The sequence below is a fragment of the Centruroides sculpturatus genome, unplaced genomic scaffold, assembly GCF_000671375.1.
Source record: "Centruroides sculpturatus isolate CEXI.00-Female unplaced genomic scaffold, Cexi_2.0 scaffold108, whole genome shotgun sequence".
Lineage (NCBI taxonomy): Eukaryota > Metazoa > Arthropoda > Arachnida > Scorpiones > Buthidae > Centruroides > Centruroides sculpturatus.
Genome location: NW_019384344.1, coordinates 1074012 through 1094246, shown reverse-complemented (window position 1 = coordinate 1094246; position 20235 = coordinate 1074012). Strand labels below are relative to the sequence as shown.

General features: G+C 30.3%; 2 long non-coding RNA genes across 2 annotated transcripts; both read left to right on the top strand.

The window, feature by feature from the left end:
- Window positions 1–3472: 3472 nt before the first annotated feature.
- Window positions 3473–6554, top strand: LOC111635000. Its single transcript, XR_002758320.1, has 3 exons — window positions 3473–3858; window positions 3957–5133; window positions 5218–6554. It is a non-coding gene; the product is annotated as an uncharacterized LOC111635000 (long non-coding RNA).
- Window positions 6555–12986: 6432 nt separating this feature from the next.
- On the top strand, window positions 12987–16128 carry LOC111635340. Its single transcript, XR_002758357.1, has 3 exons — window positions 12987–13372; window positions 13471–14647; window positions 14732–16128. It is a non-coding gene; the product is annotated as an uncharacterized LOC111635340 (long non-coding RNA).
- The last annotated feature ends 4107 nt before the right edge of the window (window positions 16129–20235 follow it).

The window sequence follows — 20235 nt, the reverse complement described above, 5'->3', positions numbered from 1 at the left end:
GTTTAATTAATAATGATCGAGACAAATTTCCACTGTAAATATATCAGAAAATGCTTTTAAACTGTGGCATCTCGTATGATTTTTCCTCGTTTGATCTCATCGTAACTTTTTAATATCAAAATAAATCATTAAAATTAAAAAGAAAATCTATGCCGTAACTCTATATCTTTACTGTAATTACGAAACATTATTTTTATATTAATTAATGAAGAGAATGTGTAACGTTTCTCAAACAGCTGACTAACTTTTAACTGGGTAAACTCTTTCTTCTTTTTTCCTCCATCTAAACTATCTAAAACACATCATTACTAGAGGAGAAGCATCATTTGGCCCGATCAAACTATTTTAAAACCATTTAGGTGCTACAAAACGACTTCTACATTGTTTTTTTTTTTTTTTCCAGTGGACATCTTCGTTGTTTTTAGAAGCATTTATCGATAGATTGGGTGGAGAAGAAAGATTTCTTCACCACCAATTTAAGTGTAAAGTGTGCGTTGGAGCATGTTGCATCTCAATCCCTGTTAAGCTCTCGTACTGACACGCTTCTTAATGAAACCATTCATTTTTCTCACCCCAAAATCGATTTTTTTTCTCCTCACCTCATAAATAATTCAAAAGTAATTAGCGACTAGATCTTATACAGTACATACTTCCTAATAAAAGTAAGTTATATTTATATATATTCATACCTTAAAAAAAATCCAATGTTTAATTAGTACAGTAGCATGAAAAATTAAATCCTGTTTTTATAAGTAATTTTAATGGAAGAATTTTTGTTATTTTTTGAGTAAAGTAAGTCGAGAGATTCAAATAAATCTTTAATTTAATCATTACTATTATTTATTTATTTAATTTTTTTTTTAAATAATAACCAAAATATATGTGCATTTTAAATGTAAATTCAGAAAAGTAAATTATCTGCTAGTAAAATGCATGAAATTATCTTCATTTCCATTTTCTTCTTTCTTTTTTTTTTAAATATATTTGTGCAATTAAATCCTCTCTGATTAAACTTGATCGATATTACGTCGTATCTGATTTTATTTTAATAATAAAAAAAGGGGGGAAACTAACACTTAAGCACGCAAATCATTTAAAAATGTAATTTCGCAACGAATACAAATTTTTAACTTAACGACGACGAATTGCTCTGGAATAAAAATAATTCCCCAATGTTAAATATTAGATTAACGTTTTAAAATGTGAAAATTGTCTACTATAAAGGATTTTCTTCTTTTATTTTTATTTTTTAAATTGTTGCTTTAGTAGCATTAGAATCATCTTTTAATAATTTAGCCTATTAGAATGTTAGAATTAATACTAAAAATCGTTGGCTGTACTAAAGTAGATTTGGAACTGCTCTTATATAATATCATTACAGTTATTGCTGTAGTAGTAGTAAATTTTGAAATTATTGTTGAAGTGGCAATGGAAAAGTATTACTTTTATAGTATTTTAACTACTATTCTGGCAATTATATATATCTGTTTTTGCCGTTGAAAGCATTGAAATTTCGAGTTAGAAATAACTGCAACTATAGTAACAACTTAGATACTGCAGTTAACTGAAAATTATATCAAGCAATTACTTAGTTTCGATTAGCAACGTTGCGGCATTCGATGCGGGTGTAGAGAAATGAACTTATTTGTTGCAACGAATACCCGAACACTGCCTTTTGTTAATGTGTTTAAAAATGGAACCTTTATCGCTAGTAATTCTTCAACACTAAAAATAAATGGCTGAAGATTATCTTGGTGCTTTTACAAAAATTCCTACACCTACAGTAGCATACTTAACTTATAAATAGGATGCAATAATGTTGAAAAAACAGGCTGATTGATTGGTCGAATACTGTCAATTTTAATTATTTTCGCAGAGATAAACACACAAAAATCGGTTTACTTTATCAATACCGTCATGACAAATCGGAGATTACTCTCTTTTTTTCCCACAAAATTCTATTGATTATCGTGTAAAGTTATCAATCTCCGATTGTGTAGTTTTAACTGGCAGCCCACGTCCAATTAGTTGAAGTTTTTCTCGCGTATTGTCACTACAATAGCGCTTTTTGTTCTCGAGCAGTACTTAAAATTACTCATAGGAGAGAAGAATAATAAAAAAAAATAAAAAAATCGTTATTATTTAATAATGGAGCTATGTTGGTCGTTACGCTTATTACTGTAACAGCATCATCATTGTTTAAGATAAAAGAAAACAATAATAAAATAGTTTTTTTTTTAGGTAATTTGAAGATAGGAAACCACAAAATGTAACATAATCTCAACTTAAAATCGATATTTAAAAAAAATTGTAAACTAGAGAGGTAATTCTTAGAAAATTTATTGGAATGCCCTTGTTACTGCTACAATAACAGGGATATTGAAAGGGGAAGTTGGGGATTTTTCTACGAATCCGATGAAAACTTAGGAACCCGCACGTATAAAAGTAACGTTAAGGCTTCTGTTAATATTCTATTTAAAAAAAAAAAAAAGGCAAAAGAGGCCCGCCTGCCTCCAGGCCCCATACCAAGCTTTGAATGTCCTCGAGCAGTAAAGAAAAATCCATAAAGCTATAATTAAATTATCGCCGGTGTTTTCGGTAATGGATTAATGTCATCACACCGCCGGTTTATGACGTAATTTAACGTAATGTTAATTAACGAACGATGTGATGCGGCTACCGAGATAAAGCGTTACTTCATTTATGAGGTAATTTATCTTTTATTTTCGATATATTTTTTTTCAAATTTATTACAGACACTTTCTCTAGATAAACGTATTAAAGAGGATTACACGGGTTATAATCCCGTATACAGGTATTATCAGGAACGGGACCTTTGTCGCCCTAGGAGAAAGTTTGTACTACTTCACGCTGTTCCACTTTCGTTGTTGGGTTCGGATCGATTTTGGTAGCACAGTTGACCTCATTCGAAATAGCACAGCTACCTCGTCATACACGGACAAACCTTCTGATAATTAGGACTCGTAATGTAACCCTGTAAATCCTTAGCTAATCCTAGGGATTAAATTACACTATTAAAGAGGCGATTATCCCTAATCAGGTAGGATAGACACTTCTGTACTATAATTAGCTAAAACCTTATTTAATTAGCTTATATATTTTACGAAATATATCTAAAAAATTATATTTTTTAAAGTTTTCTCTCTAATTTAAAATAAATGTTTTTTTTTAGCATTATCGACAGTTTTCCTTCCTTATTAAGGTCGCTGTAGTTGTTACTAAAGTAGTATTTTTTTTTGAGTGAATTTACAATGTTTGATCCACTAGAATTGTAAATATATATTGTGATTTATTGTGTAATTATTTCGTCAAAGTGTTGACATAATTGGGTTTAACTAGGAGATGTGGAGGGATGAAGACTACACTCGACCTTGCATCTTCTAAAAAATGCTTCCGGCATTACGTTGTTTGAATCTTGATCGTTTGTCCTGATTTGGTCGTGTTTTTTTTTCAAGGAGGTTAACACATATTTATTGCTGCTTTACGTCTTTATTAAGGTGGCTAAATTTATTACTATAGTAGTGTTCCCCCCTCTGTAATATTATACGAAAAATCCCTCTAACTATCCTACTACTCGCTTTTCTTCTTACTAAGGGCTGATTTTTATGCTACTGTAGTCATATAAACTTACAAATATAATTGTTTAACTAGATTATCAAGTTACATAATAATCCCAACCGATACACGTGCGTTAAAGTTATAAAATGAAGGTAACAAATGCTATTTATGGTACTAGTTTGTCCAGTTTAGTCGCTACTACTACATTAATAAACGAGAATTTAGGGAATATCATTTGTTTAATTGTTCACATTAATTTAGTAACTCGTAAATCAATGTGTAAGTACTATTATTTTCTTAATATTCAGTGTTTAATAAATGACGTATGGTATTATAATAACGGTTTTAATTAATAACTCTTTTCTTTTATTCGATAGCAGAAAACTCATTACACTCGAATTAATTGGTATAAATGTTAATAGAGCAATATTCATTCACTTAATGGAAGGTTATTTAGATGATGATGATGCGGCAGACATTTTTGAGTGCTTACTGTTATCGTAACAAGCGGAAAAAGGGAGAGTTACGCTTATAAAATATACATAATTACATGGCAAACAGCTTTAAAAAGAAATCCTAATTATCATTAATTACTTAAAGGAAGTGTGCTTTAAAAAATTTGTTACCGTAGAAGCGCGCTGATCACTAAGATAATTCGAGTCTTTTAATACATCAATGCTGCCATAACAATAACCTTATTGTTATTATTATTATAATAGCAAACAATAAGGAAAAGATAAATTAATTCGACTAAAGAAAGCAATAATAAATCTGTTTTAGATTTTTCCTTATACTAATTGTTAAGTCACGTGTTTTTAATATCTGCTAGCTAAAGAAAAACGAGGAGAAACCTTCGAGAAATTTGATAGATAGATTATTGCGGTTCAAAGGTCACGCGGCTGCGGTCAACAGAACTATATTAGCCGTTTTAATTAACCGAAATTGGCAAGTTAATTGCGTAAAGATAATTGATACCGAAAACAGACAGACAGACAGGCAGACGGATTGCGCTTTTTTTGTAATAGTAGTACCAGATGCATAAGGAAATAAAAGAAGTTTAAGAGGAAAAATAGGGGAATAACAATCGATTGAATGTTGGACGAATGCCAATTTTCAATCGGGGTATTTTTTCCCCTCTTTTTTCAATTTATGGCATCGGCCACGTCACGTGACGCTGGAAATAATAATAATTTGTTTAAGAATCACTTATTAAGGGTATTAGATTCTCGTAAATATTCGCTAAATTCCCCAATTTATCTTCGCTGTAGTAGAATGAAACTATTGATTTACGATATTAGTCGAGGTGTGTTTACATATATATCAGAGTTTACTACGTAGGTATTGTTAAACAATGCGATATGTTTAATATTTAACAAAGTAAACAAGTCCCATTCAATTCCCTAAAGGTTAAAAGAAAACAAAAAGCTTGGAAACAACTTGGCAAACCTCCAAATGTCGCCAAATAAAATGGTTGATGTTACGTCAGTACTTGGCTTCTCACCTCCCTGTTGTAAACTATGTTAATGTTTTACGTGTTTTCTCCTTTGATCTATAGTTTAGTGAATTGTTTTTATATACTTATATATTAAATTATGAAAGGTTTATTTATTTATTTATTTTTTTTTTAAGAAAATTTAGATTATTTGACCCGGAATAATGTGTGGTTAGGTCTTTCTTACAAACAATACGAGAAGAAGAAACGGGAGATAAATAAAAGTGGAAGAAACAGATTAGTCTGATAAACAAGAGAGGAAAATGGATTGCCTATTGAATAGATATGGAAGGAAAAAAATCTAAATGGAAATAGAAGAAAAGGAGTATAGTATTTACCAGGCAGATAGGAAAAAATAAACATTACTAAATGGATACAGGAGAAAGGAGCGCTAACAGGTGAAGGAGATAAGCACGTTTTAGAAGTGTTTTTCCTAAATAAGTATAAGATAAAAGTTTAGTAAATTGCCAGAAAATAAAAAAAGATATACAGTACTATTAAAAGAATTAAATAAAAATTTTATTAAAGACGAAGGAGGATTGTTTAACAAGCGGAAGAAGGGCATAGCTAACTAAATAAAGGTAAGAAAACAAGGAACAGTATAGTCAACAGATGGAATAACAGGAAATTTGACTAATCAAAATAAGAAGAAAATGAATGTATTAATGTTGAGTAATATTAGAAACGAATATTTGAGAAATAAAAAGGAATATCCTGATTAAATATATGTGGGAGGAGAGGATGTAGGCTGCTTTTACAAGCAATTTGAAAAAAAAAGTAGAAAAAGCCGAGTAACCGAAGAATTGAAATAAAAAACAAGAGTAAATTTTAATCATTAATCAAATTTTTATGTAATTTGATTTAGTTTTTGTTGCTAGAAATTAAAAAAGAGGAAAAATCGAAGACGATTTATATACAGCTTATACATACTTGTACTGTATAAGATAATTAGATTATCTTAATTCAATAAATTTTCCTTTCTTTAGAATTATTTAATGAATAGTTTAATAACGATTTGCTTCACTTAACCGATTTACTAAAATATAATTGGAAGGGAAATTTTTTCATCTCGTACTATCCACGTAAATAGAGAGTGAGAGGATTTCTTTGAGTCGCATGAAAATCTTGTATCCAGAAAGAATAGGATAATATAAAACGATTGTTAGAAATTATTGACGCGGATCGGATTAAGGCTATCTTCACTCTATTTTACCGTAAAGGAAATATATTTTTTGATTCAATTTCGTAGAGCAGAAATTCTATCCAATTTATTTTCCGTAAATCTAAATCCTCGTACTACATATTTAAAGGTCTTGTATAATTAATGAATCCGTCTCTTCGTTAATCCATTCGATCCATAAACAAACGAAAGCGTTAATCCGCTAATATTTTCATCTGTTTATAAATTCTCACTTTCCAATTATACAAATACCTTCTACTAATGCAATATTATGCTTCTTTTCACATTTATACTAGAATGTCTCGTTCTATCTTCACATTATTCNTGTGGGCGCTCCTTTGAATTCTTATGATTTCTATTGCTATTCTACTATTCTATATATATAAATACATATACTAGATTTCGGAATAGTAAATCCTTTGTGGATTACTATCGATTGAATATAGAATCCTTCTTTCTCTTTTGATCTCGAATTTTATTATCGTGTCGTCAAAGAATCGAATGTTGGAAGAGAATCACATTTTTATTTACGACTTAAGAGAGGAGTTACTTGTCTTATGTAATAGGTAAACTTAGGAAGGAAGTAATTGAGTTTTTTTTAAGGTACATTTTTATTGGTACTCTGTACAAGAAGTTACAACGATAACGTTTTATAATACTTCTCTTCACTGGATAGAAGAAACCGTACGGTGCCGATTTTATATCGATTTTAAAAAAGAAAGAAGCGAAACTATGTATTACGAAACATTATCGAATTTACGAGTTAATAAAAAAGATTTTTAATGTCCGTTGAGAAATAAAATTGTACAGGACGATTCAAAAAGAAGTATGATTCAGTATTGAAGAATGTGTGTCGAATACTTCTCTTATTTTATCTTGTTCTAAAGAAATTCCAGTCGAGCAAGCTCCAATGTCGAATTATGCCGAATTACCAAAGAACTTTAGATAATAAATAGTGTTTACTGTGAATTTACAGCTCCACATGTTGGAATTGGTTCCAACATGGTGATTCTGTAATTGTTTATGTGCTGCAATGATATTGTTCTATGTAATTTAAGTTAGTAACTGTAATGCCATTCTGTAAATGGGATCGGTTGTGTTTTATTGTAAACCACATTATCTTTGATACAGTGTTTCTGTATGCAATGCGTTGTAAAGCCACCGATAACGATAGTAATAAAGGCCTTTTGTAATGCTCTGTTTGATCCGTGTAGTTAGTATTCTGAATTGTATCATTGAGATGCTGCAGTACTAAGACTACGATACGTTGAATGTATAAGGATTTACTACAGTTACGAACTATATAAAAGCATTAAAAATTAAATTTTTACGATAAGAGAATGAAATTTTTAAGGCAAGTAAAATCATCTTTGATTGATAATTAGATTAGGAAGCTCGAGCATGATTTTGGTTTATAAATAAATAAGTTTTAATAGGTTAAATATTCTATATATTCGGAAAATACTAAATGCGTAGAGAATATAAATCTATAAAAATGTTTTAACGGAAAATAGGAAACATCAGCATGAATAAGTGATAACTTAGTTTTTTTGATTCGGATTCTTAGTTGTTTAATATAGCCTATATATATATGTAGCATGTTCTATTCGGAGATTAAAAACATTTTTATAAATATTTAAACTCGATGTAAGTAGCTAGACTTACTTTTTATATAATTCATAAAGTGGTAAATAAAAAATAAAGTTAACTTTTCCATTTTATCCATTGGCGGTTTTAAATTAGGTTTTAACTGTAAAGAAAGTTTTCTAATTAAGATCGAATTGGTTGAAAAGATAGTGATTCCTCTTTTCTGGTTTAATTAATGACGATGGCATCTTCGTCACCTTTTTCCTTTTTCTCCGTTAAATCTTTGGTGATTCCTGATTTAATGAACAGTATTATAAAGATCCTTTTTTTTCTTTATTTAAAGTTTTAACAAAAAGGTGTTTTTGATAGTAAATAATGGCTTTAGAAGTCTTCCGAATCTTTAAGGAGGAAAAAAAATTGATCTCTTTTAGATTACGTAGATTTCGTCTTTTTAAATTTTTGAAGAAAAGTTCGATTCCGTGTGAAAAATCGAATTGGAAAAATTGCCACTGGAATAAGTTCTTTGGAATATTTTGCAAATAAAAAATAAGGAATCCACGTAAAAAACTTGCAGAAAACCGTGCAAAATTCTCCAGAAACCTTTCTTAAAATCGTGCAAAAGGGAACCGTAAAAAAGAAACTACAGTATATGCATGAATGAAACATTTTAGAAGAATGTGCAAGAAAGGAGTCTTCTACAAATCATAACTTTCAGAATCTCCATAATAAAAACGTAGAAAAGTAACGCTAAAAGTAACTGTAAAGTCTATTTTGTAAGGTCATTTAAATAAAAAAAAAATAATTAATTTTAAAAACTTTATTACTTATTATCTTTAAAATCGATTCATAAAGAATAAACGACGAGTGAAATTACGTGTCGCGTTATCGAGGTTCTAGTAGTGTATTGTCTTCTTCAATTTTCATCAATCTTCAATCATTGTCTCACGGGACTTCGTTTGTCGTTTCTAAAGTGATAAATTTAGAAACTTCTCGATCTTTAACAATAAGAATGTAGTAGAAATCCGCTGTTGTATCCTGGTAAACTGCATGTTTTTTGGCTTTCTAAAGACCCCACCAAGATCGGTGTTACTCTAAAATATCGGTTGAATTTCTGAACGAAAGACTACAAGTCGCCGAGGGGTTAGAAACGTGCACCGAAGTGCAAAATTACCTTAACTGGCATTTTTAAATTCGTTACACCGCATCTTTAACTATTGTATTACGTTTTCAGGTATGGCAATAACGCGGTGGCATTCTGAAAAGAGTCTTATATAGATGAAAATAAGGTTGTTGAACCCGAATCTGTAGTGTGTACGAAGTTGCGAAATCTCCTATTTAAAATACAGGATTTATAACTTTCTGTCGGTAGTGGTTCGCCTTTTTATCCTTAACAGATTAGACGCTCCGTTGGGAAGATATTTTAAGTTTCACAAATATCGAGAAAACGTGGAGGAGAACTTAATAAACAGACTATTTCGAAGTTAAATTAGAATGACCTTTTAACAAAATTGAACTAGAAAAATGCCGATTAGCTAATCGTTCACGTGATATTGTGCGTCATGTATAAGACATAAAAATAACTTGGAGAATTTAAAGAGAAGAAGAAAGAAAAGGAAAAGAATGGAAATAATCCCTCGTTATTTTCAACGAAATTTTTATATATTTTTCCTGTTTAATTAATAATGATCGAGACAAATTTCCACTGTAAATATATCAGAAAATGCTTTTAAACTGTGGCATCTCGTATGATTTTTCCTCGTTTGATCTCATCGTAACTTTTTAATATCAAAATAAATCATTAAAATTAAAAAGAAAATCTATGCCGTAACTCTATATCTTTACTGTAATTACGAAACATTATTTTTATATTAATTAATGAAGAGAATGTGTAACGTTTCTCAAACAGCTGACTAACTTTTAACTGGGTAAACTCTTTCTTCTTTTTTCCTCCATCTAAACTATCTAAAACACATCATTACTAGAGGAGAAGCATCATTTGGCCCGATCAAACTATTTTAAAACCATTTAGGTGCTACAAAACGACTTCTACATTGTTTTTTTTTTTTTTTCCAGTGGACATCTTCGTTGTTTTTAGAAGCATTTATCGATAGATTGGGTGGAGAAGAAAGATTTCTTCACCACCAATTTAAGTGTAAAGTGTGCGTTGGAGCATGTTGCATCTCAATCCCTGTTAAGCTCTCGTACTGACACGCTTCTTAATGAAACCATTCATTTTTCTCACCCCAAAATCGATTTTTTTTCTCCTCACCTCATAAATAATTCAAAAGTAATTAGCGACTAGATCTTATACAGTACATACTTCCTAATAAAAGTAAGTTATATTTATATATATTCATACCTTAAAAAAAATCCAATGTTTAATTAGTACAGTAGCATGAAAAATTAAATCCTGTTTTTATAAGTAATTTTAATGGAAGAATTTTTGTTATTTTTTGAGTAAAGTAAGTCGAGAGATTCAAATAAATCTTTAATTTAATCATTACTATTATTTATTTATTTAATTTTTTTTTTAAATAATAACCAAAATATATGTGCATTTTAAATGTAAATTCAGAAAAGTAAATTATCTGCTAGTAAAATGCATGAAATTATCTTCATTTCCATTTTCTTCTTTCTTTTTTTTTTAAATATATTTGTGCAATTAAATCCTCTCTGATTAAACTTGATCGATATTACGTCGTATCTGATTTTATTTTAATAATAAAAAAAGGGGGGAAACTAACACTTAAGCACGCAAATCATTTAAAAATGTAATTTCGCAACGAATACAAATTTTTAACTTAACGACGACGAATTGCTCTGGAATAAAAATAATTCCCCAATGTTAAATATTAGATTAACGTTTTAAAATGTGAAAATTGTCTACTATAAAGGATTTTCTTCTTTTATTTTTATTTTTTAAATTGTTGCTTTAGTAGCATTAGAATCATCTTTTAATAATTTAGCCTATTAGAATGTTAGAATTAATACTAAAAATCGTTGGCTGTACTAAAGTAGATTTGGAACTGCTCTTATATAATATCATTACAGTTATTGCTGTAGTAGTAGTAAATTTTGAAATTATTGTTGAAGTGGCAATGGAAAAGTATTACTTTTATAGTATTTTAACTACTATTCTGGCAATTATATATATCTGTTTTTGCCGTTGAAAGCATTGAAATTTCGAGTTAGAAATAACTGCAACTATAGTAACAACTTAGATACTGCAGTTAACTGAAAATTATATCAAGCAATTACTTAGTTTCGATTAGCAACGTTGCGGCATTCGATGCGGGTGTAGAGAAATGAACTTATTTGTTGCAACGAATACCCGAACACTGCCTTTTGTTAATGTGTTTAAAAATGGAACCTTTATCGCTAGTAATTCTTCAACACTAAAAATAAATGGCTGAAGATTATCTTGGTGCTTTTACAAAAATTCCTACACCTACAGTAGCATACTTAACTTATAAATAGGATGCAATAATGTTGAAAAAACAGGCTGATTGATTGGTCGAATACTGTCAATTTTAATTATTTTCGCAGAGATAAACACACAAAAATCGGTTTACTTTATCAATACCGTCATGACAAATCGGAGATTACTCTCTTTTTTTCCCACAAAATTCTATTGATTATCGTGTAAAGTTATCAATCTCCGATTGTGTAGTTTTAACTGGCAGCCCACGTCCAATTAGTTGAAGTTTTTCTCGCGTATTGTCACTACAATAGCGCTTTTTGTTCTCGAGCAGTACTTAAAATTACTCATAGGAGAGAAGAATAATAAAAAAAAATAAAAAAATCGTTATTATTTAATAATGGAGCTATGTTGGTCGTTACGCTTATTACTGTAACAGCATCATCATTGTTTAAGATAAAAGAAAACAATAATAAAATAGTTTTTTTTTTAGGTAATTTGAAGATAGGAAACCACAAAATGTAACATAATCTCAACTTAAAATCGATATTTAAAAAAAATTGTAAACTAGAGAGGTAATTCTTAGAAAATTTATTGGAATGCCCTTGTTACTGCTACAATAACAGGGATATTGAAAGGGGAAGTTGGGGATTTTTCTACGAATCCGATGAAAACTTAGGAACCCGCACGTATAAAAGTAACGTTAAGGCTTCTGTTAATATTCTATTTAAAAAAAAAAAAAAGGCAAAAGAGGCCCGCCTGCCTCCAGGCCCCATACCAAGCTTTGAATGTCCTCGAGCAGTAAAGAAAAATCCATAAAGCTATAATTAAATTATCGCCGGTGTTTTCGGTAATGGATTAATGTCATCACACCGCCGGTTTATGACGTAATTTAACGTAATGTTAATTAACGAACGATGTGATGCGGCTACCGAGATAAAGCGTTACTTCATTTATGAGGTAATTTATCTTTTATTTTCGATATATTTTTTTTCAAATTTATTACAGACACTTTCTCTAGATAAACGTATTAAAGAGGATTACACGGGTTATAATCCCGTATACAGGTATTATCAGGAACGGGACCTTTGTCGCCCTAGGAGAAAGTTTGTACTACTTCACGCTGTTCCACTTTCGTTGTTGGGTTCGGATCGATTTTGGTAGCACAGTTGACCTCATTCGAAATAGCACAGCTACCTCGTCATACACGGACAAACCTTCTGATAATTAGGACTCGTAATGTAACCCTGTAAATCCTTAGCTAATCCTAGGGATTAAATTACACTATTAAAGAGGCGATTATCCCTAATCAGGTAGGATAGACACTTCTGTACTATAATTAGCTAAAACCTTATTTAATTAGCTTATATATTTTACGAAATATATCTAAAAAATTATATTTTTTAAAGTTTTCTCTCTAATTTAAAATAAATGTTTTTTTTTTTTTTTAGCATTATCGACAGTTTTCCTTTCTTATTAAGGTCGCTGTAGTTGTTACTAAAGTAGTATTTTTTTTTGAGTGAATTTACAATGTTTGATCCACTAGAATTGTAAATATATATTGTGATTTATTGTGTAATTATTTCGTCAAAGTGTTGACATAATTGGGTTTAACTGGGAGATGTGGAGGGATGAAGACTACACTCGACCTTGCATCTTCTAAAAAATGCTTCCGGCATTACGTTGTTTGAATCTTGATCGTTTGTCCTGATTTGGTCGTGTTTTTTTTTCAAGGAGGTTAACACATATTTATTGCTGCTTTACGTCTTTATTAAGGTGGCTAAATTTATTACTATAGTAGTGTTCCCCCCTCTGTAATATTATACGAAAAATCCCTCTAACTATCCTACTACTCGCTTTTCTTCTTACTAAGGGCTGATTTTTATGCTACTGTAGTCATATAAACTTACAAATATAATTGTTTAACTAGATTATCAAGTTACATAATAATCCCAACCGATACACGTGCGTTAAAGTTATAAAATGAAGGTAACAAATGCTATTTATGGTACTAGTTTGTCCAGTTTAGTCGCTACTACTACATTAATAAACGAGAATTTAGGGAATATCATTTGTTTAATTGTTCACATTAATTTAGTAACTCGTAAATCAATGTGTAAGTACTATTATTTTCTTAATATTCAGTGTTTAATAAATGACGTATGGTATTATAATAACGGTTTTAATTAATAACTCTTTTCTTTTATTCGATAGCAGAAAACTCATTACACTCGAATTAATTGGTATAAATGTTAATAGAGCAATATTCATTCACTTAATGGAAGGTTATTTAGATGATGATGATGCGGCAGACATTTTTGAGTGCTTACTGTTATCGTAACAAGCGGAAAAAGGGAGAGTTACGCTTATAAAATATACATAATTACATGGCAAACAGCTTTAAAAAGAAATCCTAATTATCATTAATTACTTAAAGGAAGTGTGCTTTAAAAAATTTGTTACCGTAGAAGCGCGCTGATCACTAAGATAATTCGAGTCTTTTAATACATCAATGCTGCCATAACAATAACCTTATTGTTATTATTATTATAATAGCAAACAATAAGGAAAAGATAAATTAATTCGACTAAAGAAAGCAATAATAAATCTGTTTTAGATTTTTCCTTATACTAATTGTTAAGTCACGTGTTTTTAATATCTGCTAGCTAAAGAAAAACGAGGAGAAACCTTCGAGAAATTTGATAGATAGATTATTGCGGTTCAAAGGTCACGCGGCTGCGGTCAACAGAACTATATTAGCCGTTTTAATTAACCGAAATTGGCAAGTTAATTGCGTAAAGATAATTGATACCGAAAACAGACAGACAGACAGGCAGACGGATTGCGCTTTTTTTGTAATAGTAGTACCAGATGCATAAGGAAATAAAAGAAGTTTAAGAGGAAAAATAGGGGAATAACAATCGATTGAATGTTGGACGAATGCCAATTTTCAATCGGGGTATTTTTTCCCCTCTTTTTTCAATTTATGGCATCGGCCACGTCACGTGACGCTGGAAATAATAATAATTTGTTTAAGAATCACTTATTAAGGGTATTAGATTCTCGTAAATATTCGCTAAATTCCCCAATTTATCTTCGCTGTAGTAGAATGAAACTATTGATTTACGATATTAGTCGAGGTGTGTTTACATATATATCAGAGTTTACTACGTAGGTATTGTTAAACAATGCGATATGTTTAATATTTAACAAAGTAAACAAGTCCCATTCAATTCCCTAAAGGTTAAAAGAAAACAAAAAGCTTGGAAACAACTTGGCAAACCTCCAAATGTCGCCAAATAAAATGGTTGATGTTACGTCAGTACTTGGCTTCTCACCTCCCTGTTGTAAACTATGTTAATGTTTTACGTGTTTTCTCCTTTGATCTATAGTTTAGTGAATTGTTTTTATATACTTATATATTAAATTATGAAAGGTTTATTTATTTATTTATTTTTTTTTTAAGAAAATTTAGATTATTTGACCCGGAATAATGTGTGGTTAGGTCTTTCTTACAAACAATACGAGAAGAAGAAACGGGAGATAAATAAAAGTGGAAGAAACAGATTAGTCTGATAAACAAGAGAGGAAAATGGATTGCCTATTGAATAGATATGGAAGGAAAAAAATCTAAATGGAAATAGAAGAAAAGGAGTATAGTATTTACCAGGCAGATAGGAAAAAATAAACATTACTAAATGGATACAGGAGAAAGGAGCGCTAACAGGTGAAGGAGATAAGCACGTTTTAGAAGTGTTTTTCCTAAATAAGTATAAGATAAAAGTTTAGTAAATTGCCAGAAAATAAAAAAAGATATACAGTACTATTAAAAGAATTAAATAAAAATTTTATTAAAGACGAAGGAGGATTGTTTAACAAGCGGAAGAAGGGCATAGCTAACTAAATAAAGGTAAGAAAACAAGGAACAGTATAGTCAACAGATGGAATAACAGGAAATTTGACTAATCAAAATAAGAAGAAAATGAATGTATTAATGTTGAGTAATATTAGAAACGAATATTTGAGAAATAAAAAGGAATATCCTGATTAAATATATGTGGGAGGAGAGGATGTAGGCTGCTTTTACAAGCAATTTGAAAAAAAAAGTAGAAAAAGCCGAGTAACCGAAGAATTGAAATAAAAAACAAGAGTAAATTTTAATCATTAATCAAATTTTTATGTAATTTGATTTAGTTTTTGTTGCTAGAAATTAAAAAAGAGGAAAAATCGAAGACGATTTATATACAGCTTATACATACTTGTACTGTATAAGATAATTAGATTATCTTAATTCAATAAATTTTCCTTTCTTTAGAATTATTTAATGAATAGTTTAATAACGATTTGCTTCACTTAACCGATTTACTAAAATATAATTGGAAGGGAAATTTTTTCATCTCGTACTATCCACGTAAATAGAGAGTGAGAGGATTTCTTTGAGTCGCATGAAAATCTTGTATCCAGAAAGAATAGGATAATATAAAACGATTGTTAGAAATTATTGACGCGGATCGGATTAAGGCTATCTTCACTCTATTTTACCGTAAAGGAAATATATTTTTTGATTCAATTTCGTAGAGCAGAAATTCTATCCAATTTATTTTCCGTAAATCTAAATCCTCGTACTACATATTTAAAGGTCTTGTATAATTAATGAATCCGTCTCTTCGTTAATCCATTCGATCCATAAACAAACGAAAGCGTTAATCCGCTAATATTTTCATCTGTTTATAAATTCTCACTTTCCAATTATACAAATACCTTCTACTAATGCAATATTATGCTTCTTTTCACATTTATACTAGAATGTCTCGTTCTATCTTCACATTATTCATTTCATCCCTACTGAATTTTCTCTTTCTTTTCTATTATTTTTCCCCTTATTTCTTTTTGACTATACCAGTCGACCCCCCTATAACACTGTTGATAATTCCATTTTACATGAATTCCGTGTTGTATGAGTCACTTAAATTTTACAAATACGTGTGCCGGGCTGTGAACAGCTTACATATTTGTAAAATCTAAGTGACTCGTACAACATGGAATTCATATAAAACGGAATTATCAACAGTGTTATAGGGGGGGTCGACTGGTACATCTTTTTCTATCTTCGTTTAGTAGGCTATATGTTCTTTTTTGTTTGTTTGTTTGTTTTTTCCTTCTCCCGTATCGTCCTCTTCCTCCTCTTCATCGCATCCTCATCATCGTCTCATCCCTTTTACTCGCCATTACTTATTCATCTCTTCGTAATACTCGCATTTTCTATGTAATCTTCTTCAATTTAGATAGAATACTCTCTATCCATCATGCTTGCTTACACTTTTCTCAGGTAACTCAGCCAGATATTCTTTTCTTAAATCTCTTTCATAACTTTCTGTTTATACATATTTTGTCGTGTCTTTGCTATCGAATTTTTTTTTCTTAAATATTTGTTTTAATAGAATATTCATTCTTAAATCGGTTATTGATAAGAATATCCCAATAATCTGCTTAACAGAATATTTTTCTTTCACTTTACTTAACGCCATCATCTTTTCTTTTTTTATTTTACTTCTATTCAATAGATTTATAGATTAGTCTACTACTATTTGAAAACGTTTCGTTTTATCTCTGTCAGACAGCATGTATTTTTTTTCCTCCTCAACATCCGTTTTGTGAAATGTTATCTTTGTTTTCTTTTTTAGCAAAGTTCCTTTTCCTATCCGAGATCTGTCTCAAGGATCTTTACCTTTTTAAAACTAAAGCGATAAAAGATTTCGGTTCCTAAGTGCAGACACTACGCACCGACGACAGCTAATTTCATTTCACGATTCGAAAACTTCGGTAATTTATTATTAATTACCTTAGTTATTAATAATTCCGACTACTGTGCATCGAATCGGGTGCACCTGACGAATTACTTTGGAGATTCGGAAGATCATTCACCCGTTTCTTGCAGCAACCCATCGAAGAATATTCGGTATATTATATGTAACGCTCGAAATTTTTATCATAAAAGAATCGCATAAACTATCTAATGGATTCGTGTATGAGTGTGTGATAATCCCGAAGTAACGTGTCTCTAAACATCGATATCGGGACGAGAAACTCGAGGAAACGTCAATAAAAATCGATTTTCTGGAAATACACAACGTAGAATTTTTACGCTGTTTACTTTCTTCGACTGTTTATTACAGTTCTGTGTTATTTTAAAGTTTAGATATTCGCATTCACCCCGCACAAAATTATTATAGACACTTTTTTTATTTTCTTTTTTTTTTTTAAGAAGTACTTTCGGCTCGAAGCTGTAGCAAAAATTTCTCCTCTTGGGCCTTTGTTGACAATGAAGTGATGGTGCGGAAATGGTAACTAAATAAACTTTGATCAAATTGTTTACCAAGTAATTTCGGTTAGATGTTATCGAAGGCACAAAAAGGAAGTTAAATTCTTAAGAAAAATAATAATAATAAAAGGAATCTGTTTATACGTGGAATCTCTGAAGGAACACTATTCCACACCTACTCTATTCCTCTGAAAGAACACTGCTCCTACATTTTTTTTGTACTACTGAACGATCCGTTTATTATTTAAATTGTTTACTTCTTCATTTATTATAGTTACGTATTCGTAATTTAAAATTGCGCCATGTTTCGTTTACAGGAAATTTCTAAGCTAAGGTGTATAGGATATCGATCCGAAGGCCAAAGTGTTCATTAAAGAGATTACTACTTCAGATTCGTGTCCAGGAAAGATTCGTTTAATCTTTTTGATTCACTAACGAAGGAAGAAGTTGCAATCGTTCCTTTGCTCGATCACGTAACGACTACGAATGCAATTATGAAGAAAGGAGTTTGTACATGGCTTCGCTCGTTACGCTTAATTGAAAATGTTACAAGACGGAGCATAAATTTCGGATTTTTTAACATGGAAACTAAGTTATACATTTAGTTTCTACTGGATGTTGGAGTAAAAATGAGTAATTTATCTTATTTTTTTTTTAAAAGTAACAACGAGTTATTGTCTTAAACTATTGAGAAGTATAATAAAATCGTCCACTCTACAATTAAAATTTTAACATTTTAGAAATGTATTTGGTAAATATTTTCCAATTTAGCAAGAGGAAAGGTCTTCCAATTTCTTTATTACGTTTCTTTTTGTTGTAGAAGAGAGCAATATCATTATATTTGGATAACCCTCATAAAACTTTCAAATGATGCGGAGGAGGAGGAGGAAGATTCAAAAACGCAGTTGTAGATGGAGTGGGAGCACAAATATCGAGGATGTGGGACGAAGATAGGCTACATTTCACGACAAGAAATACTAATAGAAAAAAAAAGAAAGTAATAAAAGTCTATCGCTTGCTTGACTTATTAAGTTTAGAAGTGCTAAAGCGTTAACACTCAGTAAGATATTGCAACAGCGATGATCCTTTCTAGAAAATTGCAAGACAGAAAACAAAATAATTTGCTATCGAAACGTATTAAATTCTTAATAACTAGAAACGGATACCACGAAATCACTTAACATTAAAAGCTTTACTCTTTTTTTTTCTGTAGATAATGTAAAGTATATCGATTTAACTGAAACTAGAGAAGATTTAGAGTCGCGGGATGCGTAAATAAATATGTAAATATTGAAATAGGGAAGTTTAAAAATGGAGTTTAACAATGGCGGAAGTTGGGTACAAAACCCGAATTCAATTTATTTTTATTAGGAAGAGCGTCAGATGTTTGGCATTCTGCACGCATTCATAAATTGTTTACTCCACTCATTAAACAGGCACACGGAAGTGGAATGTACAAAACATCGATTAAAACGTATAAAAGGAGAAGGTACAGCCGAATTACATCTGTATATCTACTATAGGATTGTTGCTATAGTAACAAAATTCGATATTCCCGGACACCTGTAAGATTATTATATAATTTATATATTGTATACAATTCTATAGTTATAACAACAATAACAATCGATATTTTATTTAATAGTTAACTATAAAACTCGAATTTTAATTATGTTTACGCATCTTAATGGTAGTTTGGAATTTATAATTTAATTCCCATTAATCGGATTTAATGCCTCTTCCAGGGATGGATACTTGAACACGATTTTAATCTCTCGTGATGTTACTTTATTTACGTTTCTACTCCTCTTCGTTTACAATTGCTCCGGTTATTAAAGGAGATTTAATATTGTTTAATAAGGCAAAAATAAAGTCGAGTGGATTTTTTTGTGTATTGCGAGAGTTAATTGGCTTGTGGCTGATAAATTAAGAAGTTGCACGAGTTTCAATAGGAGAAAGGGTAAAATTCTAAGTGATGCGGATAAAACAATTAGTGGCTTTTATGAATAAAAGCATAAAAGGGTTCTAAGAGAATGCATTTATTTATTAAGAAAAAAATATATATATATTATATTATATATAAACTTGGAATTAAGAGAGATGGGAATGGATAATGAGGAAGGAAGACGTAGGAAATTTAAGAGGAGGGGAAGAGTTATGGAAATAAAAATTCCGGAACTGAAAGGAATTAGGAAAATCTGTAAGGAAATTGGAGATGTTAAGTACATATTTATATATTTTTCTCTTCTTTTTAACTGAACAGAAGAGAGACTATAAGAAGCTTCGTATGTACACGCGCTTTATTGGTTTATTTATCCAGACTTTTATTCTTTTTAAATAAAGCAACTCGGTAGAGAACGTTCTACCTTCAATTCTAATGATCTTCCTCTGCAAAGTTTTAGTATATTTCTAGAAAGTAAATTGGAAAAAATCCGGATAAATTGACTGGATTTGATGCACGCACGATACATATTGCTGTATACGATTTGGAATTAGTTCCTACCATAACAAAAGCATATAATAATAATAAGGATATAAGACTAGGCAAATCTCTTCTTCTACGGCATTTATTTAAGTAGGAGTCGAAACAAGAAGAATTTACTAACATATTTCTTTTTTTTTTTTTTTTTTTTTTTTTTTTTTTTTTTTTTTTTTTT